The sequence below is a fragment of the Capsicum annuum genome, chromosome 3 (genome assembly GCF_002878395.1).
Source record: "Capsicum annuum cultivar UCD-10X-F1 chromosome 3, UCD10Xv1.1, whole genome shotgun sequence".
NCBI lineage: Eukaryota > Viridiplantae > Streptophyta > Magnoliopsida > Solanales > Solanaceae > Capsicum > Capsicum annuum.
The window spans coordinates 57981275-57991020 of record NC_061113.1 but is presented as its reverse complement, the minus strand read 5'-3'; positions in this window follow the sequence as shown (position 1 = coordinate 57991020).

Sequence of the window (9746 nt, the reverse complement as noted above, 5' to 3'; positions counted from 1 at the left end):
TGTGTGATAAGAAAATACCATCAAGACTCAAAGATTAGTTTCATAGATTGATAGTTAGATCGACGTTATTGTATGCAATAGAGTGTTAGCCGGTCCAAAACTCCCATGTTTAGAATATTCATGTTGCGGAGATGATGAATTTGAGGTAGATGTGTGGGAATAGTAGGTACGATAGGATCAGGAATGTGATTTTTCTAGATGAGGTAGTGGCCTTCATGGTAGACAAGATGAGGGAAGAAAGATTGAGATGACTTGATCATGTGAAGAGATGAGGTGTAGAAGTCCCAATGAGTTGGTGTGGAATTTGAATATAGTAGGCATGAGGAGAGGGTAGGCCGAAGAAGTATTGGGAAGAGATGATTTGATAGGATATGACCTAACTTTAAGTTATTGAGGACATGACCTTAAATAGGAGGTGTGGAGGACGCATATTAGATTAGAACGTTAGTTGGGTAGGAGTATTGTTTTGATTTTGGTGTGTTTAGGCTTGATTGGTGTTTGTCGTACACTAGTTATAGTATAACGCTTTAGGGTTTAAGCTGTAGAGGTTGCGGTAGAGTTGGTCCCTGCTTGTGATATCTATCATGATTTTTTTATTCATTTTGTTTCAACTATTACACTAATTATTTGATTATCTTTCTCGTAGATTTTGCATTCTTCCCTTCTTAGTTTATATAATTTCTTCATTGTTTTCTTCTTTTTTGTACCTAGATTTACTATACATGAGGCGAGGGTCTTTTGGAAATAGCTTCTCTACCTCCTGGAGGTAGTTGTAAGATTTGCATGCAGTCTATTCTCTTTGGACCTTACTTGTGGAATTTCACTTGGTATATTATTGTTGTTGTTGTTTTCATAACTTAATTCTATAATAGGGTAACATAATTTTTAATTTCTTGCTTTATTTGGTGGTTTCCCTTAAAATTAGGAAAAAAATGAAAGTACTTTATCCTTCATATTTTCGATATTAAAAAAACTAACAAAACCAAATTTAAAAAAAATCTTTCTCCATATTTGTTTCAACAAATTATATGACATTTCATTTAGGACCTCTAATTAAGTCATATAACAAAAAAATAAAATTAATCCTCTTGAAAATAATGTTGGAGATCTTCTACAATCCTAAATGCTCAAAGTAAATTACCTAACATTTACTTAGCTATTTTGAAGATACAATTCATATTTTTTTATTGCAAGATAAAAAAATGTTACGATATAAGCATATTGATAAATTAATTTTATACGATGATGTGTACATGATATGTTATTTACTATTACGTAACGTAAAGTATAATTATTATTTGTTTCGGTGTCAAAGAAATAATTTATCTAGTCCATATTATGTGAATTGTTGGAACTCTTTTATAGTTCAAAATAACTAAATTTACAATATTTAAGAGAAATATTAGAATTTTTCCCAATATTTACCCTTACTTTTAATGTTCTTAACTATTTTATATTTTCTAGAAGAATATTTTAAAAATAATAAAAAAAAAGAAGGGAAAATTTCAGAAATAGCAACTATGTAGCCGTAAGTATAACTTTTATAGCAACAGTTTCATAATTACGAAAAATAGCAAATTGTATTTGTATTTAAGTAAAATGTTGCTATATAAATACATATACAAATATATATGTATTACTCATAAATACATATGCACAACTGAAAAATACATATTCTTCTATTACTATGAAATGGGTAAAATATTGTTACTTTTGCTATAAATTGTAATTTTGAAAAAGTGTTGCTATTTATAGTAATTATAGTCTTAAGGATGCTAGTTTCTATAATTTTTCTAAAAAAGAATAGTAAATAGTAACCTTTAATGTATATCCTTACTTTTTTTTCTTAATGAGTATGCCATATCCAAACAATTCACTTAATATGGATTAAAAAGTTATATTTTTTTCCAAAACTCAATTCTATGATAGAGCGAAAAGAATTAATTATTGCTTGATTTGTTGTTTTCCCTCAAAATTCCAAAAAACGTGAAATAATAAACTATTAAACCTAATTTAAGAATATCAATTCTATTTGTTAACCCTTTTTTTTTTTTAAATTTGCACGTGGCTTTAGAAAATAAAATATAGATAAATATCCACTCTGACATTCAGATATATGCAAATTAAAAACTAATTGAACTTTTAATTCTCTAGTTATGTATATATTTCATTTAGATTCTTATGATTTTCTATCATACACATTCAATCTATTATTACTCTTGATCTAATTCATCACTTCTCACTTACTACTGTGTTCCAATGCGTGCATATAACACCCTGGGTTTTTGACCCTTAGAAAATTTTTTGAATTTCTGATTTCTGGATAAGAAATGACTAGGAGGAATGAGTCATACGCTGGGGTACGAGTGGTATGGCTTGGTCGTACGCTGACCAGTGATGGGTGGTGGGTTGAATTTGGTTCCTGGAATGGATACGACGTGAGTGGTATGAGTCATATTGGTGCATACGGGTTGTTGGGTTTGGTTCTTTCCTTCACTTAATCTTAGACTTGAAAACTTAAGTTGGATCTGAGTACTAGTGGCTCACCACGAGCCTTAAGCAAGGGTACGAGTCATTCCATGGACTCGTATGGTAGACAGCGTTCAGTTCTCTTTTGATTTTATTCTGCCAGGGGTACGGGTCAGAGGTACAAGTCGTATGATTTGGGTACGATTTAGTTTGGGTAAGTCGTACCTTGGATAGTAGTTGGTCCAATGGGGAGACATAGGGTACAAGTGGTGGGTACCACTCGTACTGGAGGGTACGACTGGTATGGTTAGTCGTCTTGATGAAAATTTTATGTAGTTTAAGTGAGGGCAATCTGAATATTTTTTCACTTAACCAAATAAGGCCCCACAACTTTTAACATATTTGAGAGGTTATTTTCCCTATTAACCTATTCATTAAAACTTAAAAAACACTCTCTAATCCTCTCTAAAGTTCTTGGGCAAAGAAAGCTAGGGTTTCATCTTAAGGATTCATTTGGGGCCTTTGTTGGTGATTTATCGCCATTATCTTCTCAATTAAGGCATGTACTCTTCCATCATTGTTAGTTCCAACTAAAGACATGGTTTTATATAATATTTTCATGACATAATTTATTGCATGATTTTGGAGTTTTCAAATATGTGTTGGGATTTTGGTTATAATGGTTTGGTTATGGTTTTCCCATGTATTAATTATGTTACTACATTCTTAAATGGTGATTTTGGATAAATGGATGCACGGGAATGGTCATATGGCAATTGGTTTTAGCTTTGGAAATACTATGCCCACAACATGTTTGATAAAATGCCTATGATAATACTTTTATACTATGTTATTGGATTTTTATTGGAACTATTGCATGGGATGGTTTGGTAATGGAACTCTAAATGGTTTGGAAATTCAAATGCATGCTAAACCCAGTACCCATTTTCGGTATAGTTATATATATATATATATATATATATATATGGTTTGTATGAATATGGTTGGTTTACTTGGTTTTACTGGATGACATTATTTATCCTTATCCTGAGTTCATGCTAGTATTCACCCTCTAACCCATCTTCGAGCAGCTATATACCCACACGATGCAGGAACCGATCATTCTACCCATTCTACAGAGTGATAGAACTTCGGGATCAGCTTTTGAATTGAAGTGGTGAGCTTCCATATTTTTGGAAGGCTCCATTTAATGTTATGGACATTTTCATATACTTCGGTTATTTTATGGATATTGGTTTTGGCTATGGTTGGGGGCATGTCCCAATCGGATATTGATTTTATTTTGGTTATAGGCTTTTGTAGAACTACTATGGGTTGGTATGGGTGGGATCTGTATTGGTGTCAGCCTTGGTATTGGCATTGGTATTGGGGATGATATCATTGGACTAAATTTCTCACTATTCCATCCTCTTTTATTTTGGGATAATATATACTTATTATAGAACTCATATGGTTATGGTTTTGGATTATGGTTTGGTTTGGTATTAGTTATCGGTTGGGTATCAGACGGTTGGACTTGTTTGGGTGGTCACTAATATAGCCCTATCCTAGAGTCTTGGATTATGAAATAACGCTATCTTTTTATATGTTCAAAATTTATTCGACTCAGACTATGTGTTGGTTGGTTGGGTTGGGAAACAGAGGTGTTCTCCAGTACTGGTTGGACTTGGGATTCGGATTACGATAAGGCCTTGGTTTGGGTCGTGTCAGTGGATCAATTAGAAAGAAACTAAACCCAAAGAAACAATAATACATGCGTAGCTACCCTTCGAGAATCACTTTGTACTTCAAACACTATGTTGTTGATCCGTCATGGTTTCCAAAACCCTAGTTATGGTGTTTAGCTACTCATAATTTCAAGCACATAAGAAGAATTCATGGATGAAGACAAACTTATGAACTTTCAATAATCATAAGAAAACTCCAACATCTCAGCTTGAATTTATGCTTGTTAAATCCCAAGAATATGCCTTAGAATCTCACAATATAATCTATAAAATATAAAAGAGTGTTAGAAATCATACAAAAAACCCCATAGGAGTATTTGTATACAATATAAAACCTATCCTAATACAAAAAGGAAATCTCGAGTCGGTCATCTCATATGAGTTGAAGGTACAATCATGGTTAGATGTCATGATCGTCCTTTAGTGCTCATGATTTCATCAAGGACTTTATCATTTTTAGGCCTTCAATGTTGTGGCTCCATTGTATCAACATATGAAAGTATAATATTTTCATCTGATCATCTTTAACTTAAACATTTGCACCCTTCACTTCTGCCTTTTCGTACCATGACCTTAAGGTATGCTTCACTTCTAACCATGATCATGGGGCACTTGGTTCCTTAACTTTTTTTTCAGGGCCTTCCTCCTACAACTAAATGGTATGATTGTATGATTATGGTATGATTATATGATTATGGTACAGTCATAGGATTCTTCGTCTAATCAACTCCTGAATGTCACTTCTTTGATTATTCCTATGAGGCCTTAGTATGATCGCGGTTAGATCCCACTGTCATGAAAATGTCATCTGTTGTGTATTTCAGATGAAAATGTCATATGGTATCCACATAAGTGTACCCTTATACTTGTAAATATTTGTCATTTTAAGCATATCAAGTGCAGTAAATTCACAATACATCAACACCCTCAACCTTTAATGTTTACATGTCCTCAGAAAAATAAAACAAATTGTACCATAAAAATGCTTAACCTAGAGAAAAGCAAGAATACTATGGCAGTCAAAGTTTTGTAAAAACTAAATTTTCAGCACGCATTTATGATCTTTGTTTATGAATTGCAAGGGTCCTACTTGAGTCTAGTTAAAATGACATTGTTTTGTAAAAAGTGTTGCACATGTGAATTGGTTATCCTTGACTCAATAAGTTAATTGAATGTGAGAGTGTGATATTCATGTGTATCATCATGTGTTTTGCAAGTCTTGTGTGACCTAATCGCTATTTTTTGATGATGGAATGAGTGACAAATTTCTTATGGAAAATCATCATTTTTGCTAATCAAATATGTATTAACTCGACATTTGAGTCAGTAGGCTATATTGGGTAAGTCTGAGTACCATAAGATGGTGTCTTTCATAGATACATGTAAAAAAATTAAAGTTGATGGCATAATTTTAGGGTGTTGTTGGATTCATGTGAACCAAACAACTTGTTATGCATACTCATAATAAAGCACAAAAACCCCTTGTCCCCACTGCCTCACTACTTATTGCTTGTGTGTCTGCACAAGTCATTGTGCGCAACACATAGACTTGTGTAGTTCGCACAACCCACTTTTCCTAACAGTGTTTGTTTTCCTTATTCCGTTGAATTCTTTTCCCATTTTCTTTCTTTTTATTTACTTATTATTCTCTTCCCCCACTAATGCAAAAACGCAAAAAAGAAATTATTTTGCCTTTTCTTGTTTTTGTCACATCTTTTTTATAGGTATGACTTCCAAACATTCTAACAAAACTAGTGCAACCACTGAAGACAAATCCAAGGACAAGAAACATGCCCAAGAAGCAACTCTAACCATAATTGGTAATGAAGAGACAACAAGATTTTGTGTTCCCGATATTAAAGCCATCTACCATTGAAAAGAATGAACTAAGGGATACAACAATAAGGAATTGTTTAACCTTAGTTTCCTAACATCAAAGATCAGTTTATTCAGCGAGATTGGATGCTTTTATTATACTTATGAGCTCATACTTCTCAAAGATAGTTCATAAGTTCTATCATTCTTATCAGGATAGATATAAGGGTCCAGTTAACATATATTCCAGCCTGTCAATTGTCTTAGTGTAGAGAGTTGAGGTGGATATCACTCTTGCAGCAGTGAACAACATCTATTGCACTAATTTATTTATCTGGCCACTGAGTTTCCCAAAAGATAGGTAAGAAGGAAAAATAGCATTATTTAGTGGATTTCATCATTGCTAGAGGTAATTTAGTCTGGACAAATATTGGTGGTCCATCATGGAGGCAAGATTTGTCAATACAGGTGAGGTTTTGGATTGATCTTATTAGCTCTCACCTGAATCCTTTGCTGAATATTTATAATAAGCTCTCGATTGAGACTGGGATTCTTATAGCTTGCATCAAGACAGGTGTACACATAAATTTTGGTGGTATTCTTGTAGTATAACTCAAGAAACAGGCAAAACAAAGCTATATTTCCATGTCATTACCTTACCTCATCACTATGTTGTGCATGACGTGCCAATGTCTCCTTATTCTATGATACGAGACATAAACCACGAAAATAAAAACAAACATGAAATAAGAACAAACAAAGGAAAATGAAACAATAACGTAAAGGATAGATAGATTGATATAAATCGACAACCAAGGGTATACTAAACCCTAGAGCTTCCTATCACTCACCAGCAACACCAACCTCTTATGAGGACGCAAACGAGAACGAATTCCCGAGCACCCACATTTCTAAATAACCAAAGAAACTCCCAACAAGTTTCTACAAAACACTCTCAAGTGCATTCAAAACATATCCAAAATCATCTGCCTAAAAATGAAAGAAAACTAGCTATTTATAGCAATGGTCTATTTATTACACAATGGGCTCAAAAGTGACCCTAAAAGATATTAGGCCCAAAAGTGGTCCAAATCCCAAACCATAACAAAGTAGCTTTCATTCATCCGATCTCCTTATGGGGGATAACAATATTCCTCTTCATCCTTAAACCATGGCCATAATGCACTTTCACTTGTATCATCTTCTCCTTATTAAAGAGAATTTATCCTCAAATTCAAGAGTTCATGTTCAAGATCAAGGAATTCTGGGGATTTCTTAGAAGTAGTAGGGAGCATAACATATGTAGCCAAGTAAAGTGAAATGGTAAGCTCACCTTCTTGAGGCCAAACTTCCTCCATCGGCACTTTGTTGGCCAGCAAATTTGGAATGGTAATATCCCCATCATATGGATTCACATCAATCTCCATATTTTTATCAAGATCACCAACTCCTTCCTCATGCTTCACTTCATATTTATAGTATAGATCACCTTCTCAAAGTATGATGGCTCGTATTGTTGGACACTCACTCATTTAGTGACCCCATCCTTGACATTTAAAGCATTGAGTACCCTTAAGATTAGGATTACCTCTATCTCTAGGAGAATACTTTGGAGCACTCTTCTCAATGGTCTTCTTCTCAAAAGTCTTCTTCTCAAAAGTCTTCTTAATGTTGGTGTCTTGAATCCAATTAGAGAATAATTGATTCCCCACCTTAGGCTTTGTTGCCTCCTTCTCCAACTTGGTATCCCTCTCAATATCAATATCCACTTCTAAAAGATTATCCATCCGGGAAAACCTATGTATTGACATTCGAGAGTTAATCTCTTGATTCAATCCTACCTTAAACTAGATCTTGGTGTGCTCTTCATCCTCGTTGTAATCAAGATTCAAGAGTAGATTTTGAAATTCATCATAGTATGTTTCAAAACTCTTGTCTTCTTGTCTCAAATTGTATAACTTGGAAAACAACCCTTATTTATATCTCTCTAGTACATACTTGGCTCACATAAGGGCCTTCATAACATCCCATGGTAGATATTGACCTCCATGAAGGATCCCTTATGTTTTCTTAGTCGATTCCCACCAAGTCAAAGAATATCCTTCAAATTGAGCAATGGCATAGGTTGTCTTCTTAACATCAGGCAAATTATTAGCTTGGAAGATCCTATCACGTTGCGGCTCTCATTTGAGGTACCCTTAGGGATCACTACCTCCATGAAAGCTAGAAAGAGTGACCTTGATAGAATTGAGACCTATATCACGACCTCCATAGCCACCTTGGTCTCTTGGGACATGCCCTTATGCACTATATCCATAACCTCCTTCAACATGTCCTACAAACTCTCATTGAACTCCAACAACTTGGTTTAGTGGAATCTAGTGTGGTGGGATTTGGTTAAGTGGATCTTGGTAGGGTGGATTTATATTTGGTGGCCTTTGGTAGTATGGTATTTGGATTTGGTGTACTTGATAGGGTGGGTAGTAGGGTGGATTGAGGCCTTGTGGGTTCAATCCTTGGGGAATTTGGTAGTTTGGAAATTGAATTGGGGGTGTTTGATAGGGTGGAGTGAGGATTTAGGGATCTTGGGTGGTGTTTTGAGGCGCGTGTTTGTTGAAATGTAGTGGTCGGGCTACATGTCGTGGAGTTTGGTCGGTAGTAGTAGTGGTAGGCAAGGGAACACTTACTTGTGGGGTAGGGTAGAATATATGGTAGAGAGTTCTAGGAGAGATGGTAGCCAAAGTCTCTTGAACTTATACACTTGAGGATGCTCGGAGGTGAAGTTGAGGAGTAGAATTGGAAGAATTATGGTTTCCTTCCACAATCACCATCCTTCCATCTAAATTCGCCACTCTCTCCTCCAAAATGGACAACTTCTCATACATATCTTGCCGCATTCCCATTATTGCCTCGACCAAGGTGTCAAAGATTTCCCTTCTTGAAGTAGGTTGTCTTTTATCACTGTTGCCATAGTTCCTATCAACAAGACACTCAAACACAACTAGAAACAAGGTTAAAGTTAGTGAAATTAACACTATCAATCTAAGTGTTTGGTCTGGCTCACAATTTAGCTCAACTTGTTGGTCTTGGTTGCTTAACGTATATGACTCTATTAAGAAGTGAAGTACTCGAAGAACTTGAATTTCAAGAGCTAAACTAATAAAACAAAAGATAAAATAAGGAAAATATATAGGAAAGGAAGACACAAAAGAAGAGCAAACAAGAACTAATTGAACAATTAAGTAGATTACGGTTTAGTTGTTAATTAGTTTGAAGAATCAAAGAAATGAAAGGAATAATTAACAGATGAAATCGATGCATTTGAACCCGATTTAATGAAGTTTTTAAGTGATGAGAAGTGTTTTAGAAGTTGAATTGATGTTGGAGAAGTCTTGAATTGTGTTCGGGATGCGTTGGGGCTGATTTACGCTCAATTTGAGATGTTCTGTGTTGAGGTGAGTTTGGGGAGTTGCTGCAGCAGGTGGGGAGCATGTCCAGAATACCTTGGACACAGGAGGACCTCCCCTTACTGTTTTGAGGTGCGTTGGACCTACTGGAGCAGATCAAGAGCACCTGGGGCGCGGATGCAAGGCAGGTCACCCGCCCCTCTCTCTTAAAATGGCTCTTTTGCCCTCTAAATAGTCCGCCCTTGTACTCTCTTGTGGTATATTCTTTAGGTACTTGTACAAACACTTATGTACACCTTTTTATTCA